The following is a 20066-nucleotide window of genomic DNA, read 5'->3' on the forward strand; positions in this document are numbered from 1 at the left end:
TTTGGACAAACCACAGAATTTAAAAAGCAAATTGTGTCGCAAGAACACGCACTCACATGCACTGGGAAGAAGAAGGTGAACTCCAACAGACCTCAGCAGGGGAAGCGACAGATGCAGGAAATTGGACGCACGATCTTAGTAAATCACGGCAGACCCGAATCCTCGTCGGACAACGCACAAGGTGGACCGCGACGGGACGGGTAAGTAAATGTGCCCCAATATGTTTTGATAGAATATACAAGATTTACAAAATTTGGCTAAATTTTTTGTTATTTGACTGCAGCCATTCAGTTCGGCCAAGTCTTCATTTGCATCCGGCAAAAAACATCACTGAAATATCTGCATAATTATCTTTACGACAGTTGTTGGCAGCCGGGATTGTCGGCGTCAGCGCCTCTGTCTTCGGGCTTTCTAAATTATTAAATAGTATTGGCCGGGCAAATAGAAGATGCAAACTGTTTGTAGAATCCCAATTAAAGGCTCAGCAATGTTGTCATTTGCAATCATCTCACTATAAAAACAGGCCCTGCACAGGCTGGGGAAATCTTTTGAACTTGTGATCTGCTGTGGGTTTGATTTGTCACATGGGGTCGGTGGTCAGGGCAGAGGTGACCTCGTGGTCAATAGGAACGTCCAAGAGGACATGATCTTTTTTGTGAGGGATGATATTCTCAGGAGGGATTAAAAAAGGATTAAATTCAATCAGTGATTGTGGAGTTTAACCTCGTCCTTACAGAAAAGATGTGGAGCACAAGCTGAGGAGGCAGCCAATTCTACCAATCCTGGACATGGCTCTATCACTTTAAGGATTTTAAGGGAATCTCCAGGATAAAACTATCATGGTGGCTTTTATTTTACCACTAGTCATGGTACCACTTGTAGTCAGGGGTTATTGTTGCACTTGTAGTCAGGAGATGTGCCACCACTTGTAGTCAGGAGATGTGGCACCACTTGTAGTCAGGAGATTTGCCACCACTTGTAGTCAGGAGATGTGGCACCACTTGTAGTCAGGAGATGTGGCACCACTTGTAGTCAGGGGCTGTGCCACCACTTGTAGTCAGGAGATGTGGCACCACTTGTAGTCAGGGGCTGTGCCACCACTTGTAGTCAGGGGCTGTGCCACCCATTGTAGTCAGGAGACGTGGCACCACTTGTAGTCAGGAGATGTGGCATCACTTGTAGTCAGGGGCTGTGCCACCCATTGTAGTCAGGAGATGTGACACCACTTGTAGTCAGGAGATGTGGCACCGCTTGTAGTCAGGAGATGTGGCACCACTTGTAGTCAGGAGATGTGGCACCACTTGTAGTCAGGGGCTGTGCCACCACTTGTAGTCAGGGGCTGTGCCACCCATTGTAGTCAGGAGATGTGCCACCCATTGTAGTCAGGAGACGTGGCACCACTTGTAGTCAGGAGATGTGGCACCGCTTGTAGTCAGGAGATGTGGCACCACTTGTAGTCAGGAGATGTGGCACCGCTTGTAGTCAGGAGATGTGCCACCATTTGTAGTCAGGAGATGTGGCACCACTTGTAGTCAGGGGCTGTGCCACCACTTGTAGTCAGGGGCTGTGCCACCACTTGTAGTCAGGGGCTGTGCCACCACTTGCAGTCAGGAGATGTGGCATTACTTGTAGTCAAGGTTATGGTACCACTTGTAGTCAGGAGATGTGGCACCACTTGTAGTCAGGAGATGTGACACTGCTTGTAGTCAGGAGATGTGACACCACTTGTAGTAAGGAGATGTGGCATTACTTGTAGTCAAGGTTATGGTACCACTTGTAGTCAGGAGATGTGACACTGCTTGTAGTCAAGGTTATGGTACCACTTGTAGTCAGGAGATGTGACACCACTTGTAGTCAGGAGATGTGGCACCACTTGTAGTCAGGAGATGTGGCACCACTTGTAGTCAGGAGATGTGACACCACTTGTAGTAAGGAGATGTGGCACCAATGTAGTCAGGAGATGTGGCATCACTTGTAGTCAGGGGCTGTGCCACCACTTGTAGTCAGGAGATGTGACACCACTTGTAGTAAGGAGATGTGGCACCAATGTAGTCAGGAGATGTGGCATCACTTGTAGTCAGGGGCTGTGCCACCACTTGTAGTCAGGAGATGTGACACCACTTGTAGTCAGGAGATGTGGCATCATTTGTAGTCAGGGGCTGTGCCACCACTTGCAGTCAGGAGATGTGGCACCGCTTGTAGTCAGGAGATGTGGCATTACTTGTAGTCAAGGTTATGGTACCACTTGTAGTCAGGAGATGTGGCACCACTTGTAGTCAGGAGATGTGACACTGCTTGTAGTCAGGAGATGTGACACCACTTGTAGTCAGGAGATGTGACACCACTTGTAGTAAGGAGATGTGGCACCAATGTAGTCAGGAGATGTGGCATCACTTGTAGTCAGGGGCTGTGCCACCACTTGTAGTCAGGAGATGTGACACCACTTGTAGTAAGGAGATGTGGCACCACTTGTAGTCAGGGGCTGTGCCACCACTTGTAGTCAGGAGATGTGACACCACTTGTAGTAAGGAGATGTGGCATTACTTGTAGTCAAGGTTATGGTACCACTTGTAGTCAGGAGATGTGGCACCACTTGTAGTCAGGGGCTGTGCCACCACTTGCAGTCAGGAGATGTGGCATTACTTGTAGTCAAGGTTATGGTACCACTTGTAGTCAGGAGATGTGGCACCACTTGTAGTCAGGAGATGTGACACTGCTTGTAGTCAGGAGATGTGACACCACTTGTAGTCAAGATTATGGTACCACTTGTAGTCAGGGGCTGTGCCACCACTTGCAGTCAGGAGATGTGGCACCGCTTGTAGTCAGGAGATGTGGCACCGCTTGTAGTCAGGAGATGTGGCACCGCTTGTAGTCAGGAGATGTGACACCACTTGTAGTCAGGAGATGTGGCACCGCTTGTAGTCAGGAGATGTGGCATTACTTGTAGTCAAGGTTATGGTACCACTTGTATTCAGGAGATGTGACACTGCTTGTAGTCAGGAGATGTGACACCACTTGTAGTCAAGGTTATGGTACCACTTGTAGTCAGGAGATGTGACACCATTTGTAGTCAGGAGATGTGGCACCGCTTGTAGTCAGGAGATGTGACACCGCTTGTAGTCAGGAGATGTGACACCACTTGTAGTCAGGAGATGTGACACCACTTGTAGTCAAGGTTATGGTACCACTTGTAGTCAGGAGATGTGACACCATTTGTAGTCAGGAGATGTGGCACCGCTTGTAGTCAGGAGATGTGACACCGCTTGTAGTCAGGAGATATGGCACCACTTGTAGTCTTGAGATGTGCCACCACTTGTAGTCAAGGTTATGGTACCACTTGTAGTCAGGGACTATCATAACAATTGTTATCAGAATCAGAGGTTATTGTAACACTTGTAGTCAGGTATTGTGCGCTACTATATTAAGGGGGTGAGGCACCATTTGTAGTCAGAAGATGTGGTACCACTTGTAGTCAAGGGTTATCGTAAAAATTAGAGTTAGGGGTTGTGGCACCACTTGTTGAGGGGTTGAGGACATGTGGCACCACTTGGAAATAAGGTTATGGTACCGCTGGTAGTCAGGGTTTATCAGGGTTTATCATAACAATTGTATTGTTATGGCATCACTTATAGTCAGGGGTTATTGTAACACTTATAGTCGGGGGTTGTGGCACCACTTGGACTTTGGTTTTATGGCCTCATTTTAAGGATTCACCAGTTTAACAAAATCTGGGGTTTGGTCACTATAGACCCTAAGTTACTGAATATCCAAAGTTCTGAGCCATTTTTACTATGACACGGCCAGAGAAAGAAGAAATTGTACCCCAGGGTCTCCACCACTTTGGGGGCCTAATAGTCATCTACCAACAAACTTCTGATCAACCATCTTGAATTTTTTTCCTTAATGGATGCAAGTAAACTCAGCTGCAATACCAGTCACCGCCACTTCCAAAACATATGGCACTGCGCCTGAAGGGAAGGTAACCTGGTCACTTCGGTCTTATGATCAGTGAGGTTGTCAACATTTCTGCCAATCCCCAGAGATCTGATATCTTTGGCCAATGTTAAGATAGTTTCCCGAATTCATGATTGTATGTGGTTGACCCCTACAGGTTCCCTATAAACTGGAGGACATCATCTGGGACATTTTATGGTTCTCATTTTGGGGTAAAATGTGTATGTTCTGATTATCAGTGCCTACTAAGGATGCCCCTTAATGGATCTGCCCTTTCAGAAATGTATTAATGATCCAGTCTGAATATCGGGTCATTGTGACGTGAGGCTCAGGATCCTGTAGATACAATGGATCATTTTGGGGGATTTCCAGTGTTTTTGACCTAAACGAGTCCTTGTGTGACTGCTCATTAATTGTGCTCGGAGCATAAATTCATCCAATGATGGATATGACGAGTGTCTATGACTACAGGGGCCCCCCAGCTCTGGCTGTGGGGCCCGGGGCCGTGGAGATCAGAGAGCGAGGCTGATGAAGGATCACAGTGCAGAGGCCATTGATGGATGACATAGCTGGAGGTCTCCGCATCGGTGGATGAGTGCACCTTCCCCAGCGGGGGGCCTTCAGCTAAAGGTCTTCTGGAGAACATTCTGGGTCTCAGCTTCTGTGTAGAAGAATCTCCTGACACATTTACATGTGGATGTTACATCCTCAGGTCTTGGCCTAAATTTGGAGCCTATTAGATCCTATAATAACCATAATCCCAATTTCTCCCCTGCTTCCAATAAGACGTCATTTAACCCCTTAGACACACATTACATATTACCGGGGTAAAGAGGTTTTACTATCCAACACTTTTTGGCGTATTCATGCACAATCATTTATTAATTATCAATGTTCTATTTTCTGGTGTCCCCCAGTTACTGATCCAGATAAGGGAAACAATGTCCATGGCTTAGGAGACCCCCAGAGCTGTACAGGGCCTGATCGTATTCATCTCTGCTCCATCAGTAGGATTTCTACTGCAGCTCCATCAGTAATCAAGTCTCCTGTGATTATTCCAGCGCATGAAGGCACATGTTTTTCTAAATCTGGACAATCCCTTTAAGGAATGTCCACTCTGGGCGCTCCCGTAGTGACATCATTGCAGCAGGTCACATGATATGTAATCACAATGGTAGCATGACATCACACCCGTGTTGTGTTCTGTTATCATGTGGTGACTCTCTAGCACTTTGGGCCTCCATGAACAAGGGTAACAGTAACCCATTCCCATAGCAACCAATCAGAGCACAGCTGTCACTTCTCAAACTGCTATAGAGGAATGAAAGGTGAACTCTGATTGGTCGCTTTGGGCATGTTTTTTTTTCACAAAACAGACCTCCATTTACTGGAGCAAATTAATCTTATTAATGCCCTAAATTACATATTCATAGGGGGTGTGTCTCTGTTGCCCCTAGTGACCAATCATAGACTTTATTTATCTGATGAAGCTTTAACAATAAAAGCTGCCTTTTGATTGGTTGCCACAGGCAACATGAGAACAACAATAACTGGATGGCACCAGGTTCATTAACAGAGTGTCTTCATAAGTAATTAACAAATCTGTATTCATCCAGCGCCAGCCAATCCCATGGTCTTGTCTTATCCGGCCCATCTCCTTGTCCCTATAATGCGCAAGTCAGGAGTACAGCATAGGCCCTGGGGTGCTCCGCTACCCTCTCCCCCAAAGCAGCAGCCATCTTCTTCTCCACTTGGCGTACATTGGCGTACGCTGCTCTGAAGCTGGCAGATGTCATCACATCACAGCTGCCAGCTTCAGAGCCACTTACACACTGGGTGAAGGGGTAGAGAAAATGGGATATTATAACACCCCCTTTTCTGTGGCTGTCATTACTGGTCACTGTGAGTTTTGGGGGCACTGATGGAATCGGCTACTGGTTGACACTGTGACTATTTGCTACAGCGTGGGAGACGCTGTGACTATTGGCTGTTGTGGGAGACACTGTGACTAGTGGCTGTTGTGGGAGACACTGTGACTAGTGGCTGTTGTGGGAGACACTGTGACTATTGGCTGCTGTGGGAGACACTGTGACTATTGGCTGCTGTGAGATTCACTGTGACTATTGGCTGCTGTGGGAGACACTGTGAATATTAGCTTCTGGGAGAGAAAATGTGACCATTGGCTGCTGGGGGAGACACTGTGAGTATTGGCTGCTGTGGGAGACACTGACTATTGGCTGCTGTGGAAGACACTGTGACTATTGGCTGCTGTGGGAGACACTGTGACTATTGGCTGCTGTGGGAGACACTGTGACTATTGGCTGCTGTGGGAGACACTGTGACTATTGGCTGTTGTAGGAGACACTGTGGCTATTGGCTGCTGGGGGAGACACTGTGACTATTGGCTGCTGTGAAAGACAATGTAATGGGACAGTGACTATTGGCTGCTGCTAAGGGCACATCCTGGCTATGTTGAGCATGAGGGCATATACAACGCCGGTGAAAGGGGGTGTAACTGAGAAAAATTCTGTCCTTTACTCTCCCAGTCAATGTTGTTCAGTAATACAGACCTGCCCCCACTTTACTGCTTAGGCCCAAACTTGCGATTTCTTTAAGTTAGGAAAACGCTTTTTCCATAATGTGAGAGGTCCCTTTCCTATTTTTTGGAAGTCCCCTGAATGTTCTGGGAGAGATCAACTTTCCCAATATATTAAAAATTTTACAGGCAGCCGCCATTTTGTGGACTGTATCACCATAACCTATGAAACAAAATGGCCGCCCAAATATGTCCAATAGGAGATAAACCACTAAATCACCGAGAAACGGTAACTATGCCCAAAACTTCACATTCTCCCACTGTATATATTTTAGGAAGACGCTTTGCCTCGAATTCATGTCAAATATTAGGAGAAGTTGAGAAGAACGTTGTGATAGTTTATGGTCAGAAGACGAGGATTCCCCGCGCTATAAATGTATACGGCCGCGGCCTCATTGTGAGGATTTATAATTAGGACAAAGTTCTAAGGAGATTTTTCTAAGAAGGAGAGAAAATATTACCCGGAGGAGACGACGGGGATAAAGTTAGATAAAAATCGCCCGTTAACCCCGCGCAGTCCACGTGGCGAAGTCTCAGACTGTAAACCATCAAATGGGATTGAGCGGCAGAGTAAAAGAGAAATGACAGATGAAGAGCCGCACGGCCGCCACGAGCATTGACGACTCTTCAGAAATTGATTCCAGCCGGTGATGGCTCCGGGGTCCCAGGTGGGTCGCAGCATCATCTGCTAATCCTCTCATCCGATTTTCTCTTTTCCTCCTTTTCATTCTCACATTTAAGGCCTATTGACTTATGAGGATCAAGAAAAAGAAGTCAAAATATCCTTTAAGTGTTTTAAGAGACAGACGACCCCACAGGCTCCACGGCCGCCGCACCCGGGTCTGACCCCTGGACCTATGAGGGTGATAGGAGGGAAGACGGTGAGATAGGAATAAAAATGGAGATTTGTGTTACATTCATGAAGAGGGATGTATATTCACTGACAGATAGATATATATGAGATAGATAGATAGGAGATAGATAGATAGATAGATAGATAGGAGATAGATAGATAGATAGATAGATAGATAGATAGATAGATAGATAGATAGATAGATAGATAGGAGATAGATAGGAGATAGATAGATAGATAGATAGGAGATAGATAGATAGGAGATAGATAGATAGATAGATAGATAGATAGATGATAGATAGAAGATAGATAGATAGATAGATAGATAGGAGATAGATAGATAGATAGATAGATAGGAGATAGATAGATAGATAGATAGATAGATAGGAGATAGATAGATAGATAGATAGATAGGAGATAGATAGGAGATAGATAGATAGATAGGAGATAGATAGATAGATAGATAGATAGATAGATAGATAGATAGATAGATAGATAGGAGATAGATAGATAGATAGATAGATAGATAGATAGATAGATAGGAGATAGATAGATAGATAGATAGATATGAGAGATAGATAGATAGATAGATAGATAGATAGGAGATAGATAGGAGATAGATAGATAGATAGGAGATAGATAGATAGGAGATAAATAGATAGATAGGAGATAGATAGATAGGAGATAGATAGATAGATAGATAGATAGGAGATAGATAGATATTAGATAGATTAGGAGATAGATAGATAGATATGAGATAGATAGATATGAGATAGATAGATAGGAGATAGATAGATATGAGATAGATAGATAGGAGATAGATAGATAGATAGATAGGAGATAGATAGATAGATAGATAGATATGAGATAGATAGATAGGAGATAGATAGATAGATAGATAGATAGGAGATAGATAGATATTAGATAGATTAGGAGATAGATAGATAGATAGGAGATAGATAGATAGATAGATAGATAGATAGATAGATAGATAGATAGATAGGAGATAGATAGATATGAGATAGATAGATAGATAGGAGATAGATAGATAGATAGATAGATATGAGAGATAGATAGATAGATAGATAGATAGATAGATAGATAGATAGATAGATAGGAGATAGATAGGAGATAGATAGATAGATAGATAGGAGATAGATAGATAGGAGATAAATAGATAGATAGGAGATAGATAGATAGGAGATAGATAGATAGATAGATAGATAGATAGATAGATAGATAGGAGATAGATAGATATTAGATAGATTAGGAGATAGATAGATAGATATGAGATAGATAGATATGAGATAGATAGATAGGAGATAGATAGATATGAGATAGATAGATAGGAGATAGATAGATAGATAGATAGATAGGAGATAGATAGATAGATAGATAGATAGATAGGAGATAGATAGATAGGAGATAGATAGATAGATAGATAGATAGATAGATAGGAGATAGATAGATATTAGATAGATTAGGAGATAGATAGATAGATAGGAGATAGATAGATAGATAGATAGATAGATAGATAGATAGATAGATAGATAGGAGATAGATAGATATGAGATAGATAGATAGATAGATATATGATAGATAGATAGATAGATAGATAGATAGATAGGAGATAGATAGATAGATAGATAGATAGATAGATAGATAGGAGATAGATAGATAGATAGATAGATAGATAGGAGATAAATAGATAGATAGATAGATAGATAGGAGATAGATAGATAGATAGATAGGAGATAGATAGATAGATAGATAGATAGGAGATAGATAGATAGATAGGAGATAGATAGATAGATAGATAGATAGATAGATAGATAGATAGATAGATAGATAGGAGATAGATAGATAGATAGATAGGAGATAGATAGATAGATAGACGATAGATATTGATAGAAGATAGATAGATATTAGATGGATTTGTAAGCCATCCCGGTGCTCAGTGACGAGGCCTGCAGAGCCTTCCATACACGAGAGATATTAGATAAATATTAGATGGATGATATATAGATACATATACATAGGAACACGCAGGGGCCCATGAAGATGATGAGGAATAGATAGATATAAAGTAGGTAAACAGAACATAGATATTAGATGATGGATAGAAGATAAATCATAGATAATAGATACAGGAATAGATTATAAGTACAAGATAAATGGATAAAAACATAGAAAGACAGAAGATAATTCTCTTTATAGTCCAAGCATAAAGTGAATGAACATTTAGAGCATCTCATCAGATTTCTGCAGATCTTATCCGCTGCTCTGATGTGTAAGTGACCCCCAGACACAAAAACTACTACTAAGGGCTAAAAGCAAAAAGTTGATCACAGCACAAGAACGCTCAGACTTTGCTGATTTGTGAATTTGTGTCTCTTGATGGAGGACGCGGCCGGGATCGGGGAATTGATCACATCTAGAACAGGGTCAACATCTATCACTCAGGACCACCACGACCTCTCTGCCCGGGTGACGTGTGGGATAACATCGCAGTCAGGAAGTTATTTCTGATTAGTCAATAAATAAATGATACATAGAATTTTTATTTGCTTTTATTCTCCTTCTTTTATATAAATTCATGTATCTTCTTAACACATTTCTTAACCCTTCAGTGTCCAGCTCTGTGCTCCTCAGCTCCACAATCTGTCACAGTCTACAAGGAATTTGTCATTCTTTGTATTTTGTATCATACATTTTCTCCTCTTTTAAAAAGTCCTCCTTTTTTCAAAAAAAATTGGGCTTTTCCTATTTTTTTTTTGTACTAAATTTGCATTTGATCATTCAAAAAAAACCCACAAAAAGCACAAAAATGTCTAAAAATATGCAATATGTAATATAAAATACAACGTAATATAAAATGGATCGCAATGTATAAAAATATGCAAAAAATGATAGAAATTAAGTTAGAATGCATTTTTAAAAACTAGTATATTTTTATTTACACATTCAAACAGTTCATTAACATGAAAACGGTTAATTATTTATGATTTATTAGATATTGTTAACACATTCATATTGTTGTTAGCTTATCCCTAGATGATAAATATATAATAATCTTTTTCCTTGTGGAAAGAAAAATTTATTAAAAAATGTAAAAAAAAAAATAAAAAATTAAACAATATAATAATGATAATAATATTAATAATCACCAAAATAATAATTATTTTAAAAAATTAATAATAATAATAATAAAAATAACAATAATAATAATAATTTAAAAAATAATTTAAAGTAATAATTTAAAAAATAATTTAAATAATAATAAAAATAATAATAATAACAATAATAATAATAATTTAAAGTAATAATTTAAAAAATAATTTAAAAAATAATAATAATTATTATTATTATAAATAATGAATTAAAAAATAACTACTTAAAAATGAAAATCAGTAATGATAATAATTAAATAGAAAAGAATAAAACCTAAAACACAGTAATAGTAATAATAAAAAATAATAAGACACAATGTAAAAATTATAAAACTATAATCAAATATGACACATATGTCACACAGATTTAACAACTTGACAACTTGGGCTGCAAATAAGACAAGTGCAAAAAAAAAAAATCCAAATCTTTTATTTTATTTTTTTTTCTATGTTGGAAAATGTCATTGAAAATGAAAGCGTTTTCACCCCTATTTCCCAGGGCGGAATATTCTGCGGCGGTGAGGAATCTTCTGCGGGTCAGGACGATTTCTTTAGAGTTCACCCTTCTATTTAATAACTCGCAGCTGTGTCAAAAAATCTATTCATCATGGAGGAGGCGGCGGAAGTGATTGCAGCTATCGATACGCTGTAGCTGTCCCTGTTATTCCATATTCCGTCCATCCCTAGACAAGGCTGCGGGATACAAAGGCTACGGATCTTGTTAGGTAAAGCCTTTGACACTTTCACTATCAATTGTCTTTTGCAAGCTCTGATCATCACCTCAATTATCCGCTGTCCGGCCTACATGATAGGTTTTTTGCCAACTATAAGTCTTCTGTCGATGAACACGGAATAATGACAGCCGGGGGCCAATGGACAGAATACCAAACAGACAGCGGATAGAAATCTACATCCAAAAGTGACAAGAGCCGAAAAGACAAACAAAGTCTCCGCGGTAGAAAAAACGCTGGTTCTTCTGTTTTTCCAAATAATTAAAAAAAAAATTATAATGTTTTTGAAAATTGTAAAATCGCAATTTATTATTAAACGTTACATTCTGATTGTATCCATCGTCGTGTGACTAGAAGCAAATGTAGTCATAATGTAAAAGATTGGAGCAAATTCAATAAAATACGTCAACAAAATAAAAAATTTTACTTATTTATTTTTGTAGTGTGTGAGTTATTGCTGCGATGAATCCAAATTTGCATATGGTTTATAATTATTAAAATTTTAAATAATAATAATTATTATTATTTATTTGTATTTAATTCTATAAAGACTTCGGCGCGTTTCACTATGAAGGATTATTTATTATTATTATTATTAATTTTTTTATTTTTCACAAACTTTCAAATATGAAATCTAATATTTTAGATAATATTTATTTTTTAATATTATTTTATTGATTTTATATTATTTAGTATTGCTATAGCTGGTTGTAGCAGTTTAGGTCGAGGGTCAGCGGCATGGCCGGGAAGTCAACGCTTGTATTCTGCGTCCTGGGTGCACAGTTAAGGTTTCGATAACCCTCTTTGTGATTTACTTACAGGGACGGGAGAAGTAACATGACGTTTTGTTCCAGGTAAAAGAAGACGTAATAAGATCTCTGAGCTTTTATGTATGAAAGGGCTCGTCCCAATGTAGGAAGTTATTCCCAATCTGTAGGAAAGGGGATAACTTTGTAATCGTGGGGGGGGGGGGGGGGGTCAGACAGTTGGGATTGTGAGAATGGGACTCCCCGGCAGCCAGAGACAGCGCTGTGCTCAGCAATCTCTGGTCACTTTGGAAGAATTGAATGGAGCATCAGGGAGCATGCTCAGCCTGTAACTTCACCCATTTGTGAGATCCGGACCCCCATTCTCCTAATTGTTGGGGGGGGATCCTCATTATCATGAATAATGGGGGCTCAGATGTCAGGCCTGCAATAATTAGGAAGTTATCCCTATCCTGTGGATTGGGCATAACTTCCTATGTTGGTATAATCCCTTTAAGTAAATATCAGGTATATTGGCAGTTCTCCCTATAAAACATCCAATGCAAAAGCTTGGGGCGCAGAAAATAAGACGGTGGGAGGCGGCCTGAACTTCCTGACTGCCTGGGATGCATCGGCCATGAAGCGAGTAGAGCCTCTCGCCGTAGGCAGCACCAACTGAAACAAGGTAGGGGGCAGCATCGGGGGTGCACTAAGGGAAAACACATAACAATGACCATACGGGTGTAAGATACTGCATGAAGTACCCACCTACTAAAACAAAAAAGGGAATTGGTGAAAAGCAGATGCCAAACCCATTATTCCATCATGCTTTAATCTGTATCAGCATTGCCAGGGCGCCAATACAGCCTAAATCTAAAGCAGCAGGGTGCGATAGACTTCCTGCTCTGACTTGTGGAGTGGACCTGTGCCTTAGGGGGTCCCCAAGACATAAAATTACTTGAGGCCCCGGATATACCAGATCTATTTTAGGGTATTTTAGGCTATGTCAGAAAATCCCAGAACTATTGGTGGAGATACAGGAAGAGCTCCCTCTAGTGACGCCACATATCAAGGATTTAATGGATAGGATCAAAGGGGGAGATTTATCAGCACCGGTGTATGATTGCGGCCATGCCCCCCCTTGTCGTGCCAGATATATTAAGGGGTTTAGGTAGCCACGGGGGCAAGACTGGGGTAGTTTTGCATGAAAAAGAAGCAAACAAAAGTTTGCTAGTTTTTGAAAAGAACGCCCCCCCCCCCCCTCTCTCCACCAGGCACCGCGCCCCTCTACGCCCCCTGCTGGCATAGAAGCAGTGATACGTCTCCCCAAAAGTTTTCTCCAAGTAGCAGATATCAATCACTGCTTCCTATTACGTGGAATATCAAGTCACATAACTGCTACACATCTACAATACAGAGTGGGATGGATCTAAATATCTATATAAATCTATATAAATAGCAAATAATAATGACAATAATAGTTATAAAATGCCCCAGAAATTGAAAAGATAATGAAACAATCACAATTATGATACAAGTAATAGCAACATTGTTTACAAAGGAAACAAATCAACAATATTGATATAAATAATTGATGATAATAAAATAACAATGAGACAACACAATTCATTCAAATAATGACATGAATAATAGAATGATACAAATAAAATAATAATAATAATAATAATGATATTTGTATCATTGGAGAATTGTACATCCCATAATTACATTCTAATTCCGCGCATTCAGTCCTTGAGAATCTGAGAAAACAGCAAATTAATTGTAGATTTTCTAATGATCCGTGGAGATAATGATTTAATAAGAGAATAATAAGAGGCTCAGTATTTGAATAAATGACGCTTACATTTACCATATCAACAATAGGAGCATTAAATAATATTTTTATTCTATGTAAATTTCCGCCATTCATCTCCCGGCGTATAATGAATGGATATAATTATATTCTGCTTCATTGGAAGGAAGGTCATTGATAATCTTGTAATTTCTCATTGGTGTAAGGAATGAAAACACAAGTGTTTGTGATGAATGTATCCAACCTTTTGCATACTTTGCCGTTCGCAACAAGCATTAAAATGCAACAAGAAATTAAGTTCTTTGCTTCTACGGAATTTGTAATCACATCGAGTTCATTTGTCACAGACGTTGTGCGGAGAGCGTGATCATGGGAGGGTCAGGACTGAGGCGCGTGGGACTCGTGGAGGAGCTTGGTTTGGCCTCGTCGGAGAAGGTCTGGGGAGTTTGATTCAATGTTATTAGCCCTTCTTTCCTATAGTTTCTATATAGACCTGTCAGGATCAGTGGTAGTGGATCCTCTGGACCACTGCGGAAGATGACGTAGTCTAAGTGGTACCCGGTTTTCACCAGATCCTGGACTTGTTGCGGCATGGGACCACCAGGTTGTTCCACAGGCACAACTTTGTCCACGGTGGCGGCCAAGGTGAAGTACAGAATCGGAACACAACTCATGGTCGGGGACAGGCAGAAGGTTGAGACAGGCAGCACAGGATCAGAGTCAGGGACGTAGCGGAAGGTCAGGAAAGGCAGCACAGGATTAGAGTCAGGGACGTAGCAGAAGGTCAGGACAGGCAGCACAGGATCAGAGTCAGGGACGTAGCAGAAGGTCAGGACAGGCAGCACGGGATCAGAGTCAGGGACGTAGCAGAAGGTCAGGACAGGCAGCACGGGATCAGAGTCAGGGACGTAGCAGAAGGTCAGGACAGGCAGCACGGGATCAGAGTCAGGGACGTAGCAGAAGGTCAGGACAGGCAGCACGGGATCAGAGTCAGGGACGTAGCGGAAGGTCAGGACAGGCAGCACGGGATCAGAGTCAGGGATGTAGCGGAAGGTCAGGACAGGCAGCACGGGATCAGAGTCAGGGACGTAGCAGAAGGTCAGGATAGGCAGCACGGGATCAGAGTCAGGGACGTAGCAGAAGGTCAGGACAGGCAGCACGGGATCAGAGTCAGGGACGTAGCAGAAGGTCAGGACAGGCAGCACGGGATTAGAGTCAAGAAAATAATTGAGGTCACAACGTGAAATCACTATAAACACAGAGGACATAAGAACAAGTTTTCTCAATGGCAACGAGGCACAAAGATCCATCAGGGAAGACATGAAGGGACTGAGAATTTATCAGAAATTAGCATACGGTCAGCGCCAATTATCAGCGTGCTGGCCCTTTAAATCGCTGGAAGCTGGCCCTAGGAGGCGGGGAAGCAAGCACCGGACCACCAGAGCCATCATGGGAACACGGAGAGGTAAGAACAGTGGCAGGGTTCCGGGGGCTTGTATAGGAGCACCCGTGATAAGACCTATGTGTCTCTATGGTAACAGACAACAAACAAGCTCTATGTAGTCTGACCGTCATGTTGTTCCCACATTATTTTATTATGCTTGGTAGGATAGTATGGGGGATAGTAGGCAAGAACACAAGTTGTAACCACATTGAGCTTCATTGTCGTAGATAAAGAACATTGCAGGGGCTATTTATCAGAGCTTGTATGCTTCTTTTTCAGGTAAAAGGGCAATTTTATGCCAGCGAGGACCATACTAAGCCAAGGGATTTACATCAAGCACTGGTGCGACATGTATGGTCATTCCACCCATTATGCACTTTTATTGTTATTGTGAAAGGAGATCAGGCTGACATGTTATGCAGTAGTGGATTACCATATAGGCAGTTTGGTCAGTAGCCCGGGCCCAAGTCCCATGGCCACCAAAAGCCACCCACAAATTTTTATACTGGAAAGGCCTTCAGACCTTCCTGCTCTCAAAACACATGTACACAAGAGTCATTTCAGGACCTTTGAAGGTCCTCTAAAGGTTCTGAAACTGCAGATTGAAAGCAGCAGAAAGGACACATCCTCCATTCCCCAAGAAGCTGATTCTAGGACCAGATGTAGGAAGTTATTCCAGACTTGTAGGGGCCATAATATTCCTACAGCCCAGGGCCCATGTCAGTCTATATCCACACCTGACTATGGGATGGTATGCTGGAGGTAGGAGAAGAGATGAGTAGACTTGTCTAGGTTTGGGTTCCCCAAGTTTATCTGAAATTTGAACAAGTATAATATTGGTGAACAGTCCACCGGTAACACCCAGCACCATCCAGCAAGAACTGCCAGCACCGGTCAAGGGTTTTAGCCCTCTAATGCCACCAGCAAAGCCATTGACAGCACCGATAGGGGGGTGTTACTGGTGGGTGTTTGAGGCCGTGATGACTCTTAAAACATCTTTAACTTAAAGGGAACCTACCACCACAAATCTACCTATAAAGGTAGATTGGGTGGTAGGTGGACCAATGGGACGTGAGGATAGCCCTTTTAAGGGCTAATCCTTACATCCCCACACTTTTTTGATAACTTTTATTAGACATATATTCAAATTTACTTATGCGGCTACTGGGGCGTGGAGTAGCCGCATCTGAGGTTACACGAGGCGGCTACTCCACGCCCTGGTAGCCTCTTTTCCCCTCCTACTCACCCATCCACGTCCGGCGATCCTGCCGTCTGCGCATGCGCAGAAGAGCAGGCCTGCGCCTGTTTCGGAGCAGTGACCGTGCAGGCGCGGCCCTGCTCTTCTGCGCATGCGCAGACGGCAGGATCGCCGGACGAGGGCGCGCAGCTACGCGGAGCTGCGCGCCGAAGATGGGTGAGTAGGAGGGGAAAAGAGGCTACCGGGGCGTGGAGTAGCCGCCTCGTGTAACCTCAGATGCGGCTACTCCACGCCCCAGTAGCCGCATAAGTAAATTTCAATATATGTCTAATAAAAGTTATCAAAAAAGTGTGGGGACGTGAGGATTAGCCCTTAAAAGGGCTATCCTCACGTCCCATTGATCCACCTACCACCCAATCTACCTTTATAGGTAGATTTGTGGTGGTAGGTTCCCTTTAAGGTGAAAAACTGGTGGATGGGCTGCTCAGTGATCCATCAACCAGCTATTCTAAGCCTATACATCAAGCCCAAATCCAAACTTCTGGCTGATACCTGGGTGGGGGTTTGTGGGGTCAGGACTGAACATTGCAGTTGGGGTCCTCTTGATAACACTCAATGAAGCCGGTTGGTTTGGCCTCGTTTATGCAGGTCTGGATGTTTTACAATAATAATTTTACTATAAGTTATTATTCAAATTTACATTTTAATTTTGTTGCTATAGTTACTTTGTAGACCTATGTGTTTCTATGGCAACAGACAACAAACAAACCCTGTGTAGTCTGACCTACAGTCCTCAACCTCTTCTGACATATATTCCATTATATAGAACTGGCGTTAATATTGAGCTCATTTCTCAAGGATTGGAATTATAGCAGAGGGTCAAGACTAAAATGTGGCAGCCTCAAGGATCCAATTAGTTTTGTCCTTGCTGTGATTAGTCCAGAGTTTTCTTCTAGTGAATGTACAATGCAAAAAAGTTGCCTTTTACAAAAAGTCTTGAAGTCAATGTTTCAGGAGCGAATACACAGATCAGGTAACAAACAAACCCTGTGTAGTCTGACCCTGAAGCCAAACCCTATTAAATTTGAGCCCAAACTTGTTCCGTAGAAAAAAATAATTAAAACTTTATTGTGCACAGTCTAATCTATCAAGGCCCAGAATCCTCTCCCATAGTCCATAGATGTCAATGGCAGGGTTTGGACTGACTAAGAATTTTTTAAGAATCTACTGATCTGTTTCACTCTCCCCTTAAACTTGGCCCTTACATTTGCACATTTGTTTCTATTTTCGGAATATTTAAAAAATTCTGCAATCTCTGTCAACTGCAATCGATCAAGTCACAGAATCCTCCAACGGATATCGATATCGGTGTTTCAGAGGAGTCTATGCAAGATCCAAGGCGACTTGTTGAGAATCTCACCCTTAACTTAGCCCAAACAAGTTGAGTTTTTGATGGAAATTTTTCAAAAATTCAAAAACCTTCCAATCAATCAAGTACAGGCGGTCCCCTACTTAAGAACACCCGACTTACAGACGGCCTCTAGTTAAAGACAGACCCCTCTGCCCCCTGTGACCTCTGGTGACCTCTCTGGACGTTACTCTCGTCCAAAGTTGCAATGATCAGCTGTAAGGTGTCTGTGATGAAGCTTTATTGATCATCCTTGGTCCAAGTACAGCAAAAAATTTTGAAACTCCAAAATTTTGTCACTGGGGCAAAAAAAAAAAAAATTTGTCTGGATCTACAATGATAAAATATACAGTTTCGACTTACATACAAATTCATCTTAAGAACAAACCTATGGAACCTATCTTGTACGTAACACGGACACTGCCTATAATTGGATTCTAGAATATTCCAAAAAATGTCCATATCATTGATTCAAAAGACACTTAGCAAGCTCCAGGGCGACTTGACCCATTTAATTCTCACCTTAAACGTAGCCCAACCATTTACATTTTTTATGGCAATTTTAAAAAAATGTTTGGTTACCTTCCAATTATTGAATCGAATGAATCCTACAATAATCCATAAAGTGTCACTTCATTGAATCAATGGTTTCTTAATAAGACTCCAGGAAAACCTTGAGGAACCTACAAGAGTCATCTCCAAAAGACACAACCTGTAAAACCCTGAGGGTGATGCCACACGTGGCGTTTTGAACCCGTTTTTGGTCCTTTTTTAAAGGGAACCTACCACCCCGATTCTACCTATAAAGGTAGAAGGGGTGGTAGGTGGATGGATGGGATGTGAGGATAACCCTTTTTTGGGCTAATCCTCACGTCCCGGCAGAACGCAGGGGACCCAGACGAGGGCGCGCAGCTACCAGGAGCTGCGCGCCGAAGATTATCTGGTAGGAGGAGTAACGTGGCTACTGGGGCGTGGAGTAGCCGCGACTAGTAGCCTAATGTCCGGCTACTCCACGCCCCAGTAGCCGCATAAAAAAATTTGCATATAGATGTAATAAAGTTTTGTAAAAGACACCCGGAACGTGAGGATTAGCCCAAAAAAGGGCTCTCCTCACGTCCCATCCATCCACCTACCACCCCTTCTACCTTTATAGGTAGAATCGGGGTGGTAGGTGCCCTTTAAGCCGTCTATTTTTGACCAGTTTTAATTAAGATAATTGGTAAAACCTGTTAAAAACCTGACTGCTTAAAAACGGACTCAAAAACCGGGTTCAAAAGGCCATGTGTGGCATCACCCCAAATCCAACCCATAAATTGTTGAACATGTTTTGTATAGTTAAATCATTCAACTCAATAAAAATCTAATAATAATAATAATCTAATACTAATAATAATAATAATCTAATACTAATAATAATAATAATAATAATAATCTAATACTAATAATAATAATAATAATCTAATACTAATAATAATAATAATCTAATAATAATAATAATAATAATAATAATAATAATAATAATAATAATCTAATAATAATAATAATAATAATAATAATCTAATACTAATAATAATTATAATCTAATACTAATAATAATAATAATAATAATTATAATCTAATACTAATAATAATAATAATCTAATAATAATAATAATAATAATAATTTAATAATAATAATAATAATAATAATAATAATAATAATAGACCCTCCAAAGATATGAAATTACTATTTAACAATCTACAGACCCGTTTTCATCTCACCCTAACCCTGGCCCGATTTAGGTTCCAAAAAATTTTGCATATTTTTGAAAATTTTATCAATAGTCAAGTCATTCAACTTAATAATCTGTAAGTGTCCACGTCGGGCGTATAATGGACTCTTCCTAAGATCTGAGACGACTCTTTAAGAATCTACGAACCTGTTTTCATTTCCTTGTAAATTTGGTTCTTTTTTAGGCCCATAAAATTTTGGGTATTGTTTACATTTTTTTATATAGTCAAATCATTGAATTTATAATAATATGTAAATGTCCACGACGGGCTTATAATGGACTCTTCATAAGATCAGAGATGACTCATTAAGGATCTACAAAACTGTTTTCATCTCACTCTAAACTTGGTCCTTTTTGGACCCATAAAATTTTGGGTATTTT

General features: G+C 41.1%; 1 long non-coding RNA gene across 3 annotated transcripts; it reads left to right on the top strand.

Annotated features, from left to right (window-relative positions):
• The first annotated feature begins 4950 nt into the window (after positions 1–4950).
• On the top strand, positions 4951–9966 carry LOC140104172 (uncharacterized). Of its 3 annotated transcripts, none has more exons than XR_011850256.1 (3): positions 4951–5206; positions 6826–7218; positions 9672–9966. It is a non-coding gene; the product is annotated as an uncharacterized lncRNA (long non-coding RNA). The 3 variants fall into 3 exon arrangements; XR_011850255.1 differs by lacking the exon at positions 4951–5206 and adding an exon at positions 5481–5543; XR_011850257.1 differs by lacking the exons at positions 4951–5206; positions 6826–7218 and adding exons at positions 5580–6779; positions 7292–7431.
• The last annotated feature ends 10100 nt before the right edge of the window (positions 9967–20066 follow it).

Source organism: Engystomops pustulosus, chromosome 10 (genome assembly GCF_040894005.1).
Source record: "Engystomops pustulosus chromosome 10, aEngPut4.maternal, whole genome shotgun sequence".
NCBI classification, from domain to species: domain Eukaryota; kingdom Metazoa; phylum Chordata; class Amphibia; order Anura; family Leptodactylidae; genus Engystomops; species Engystomops pustulosus.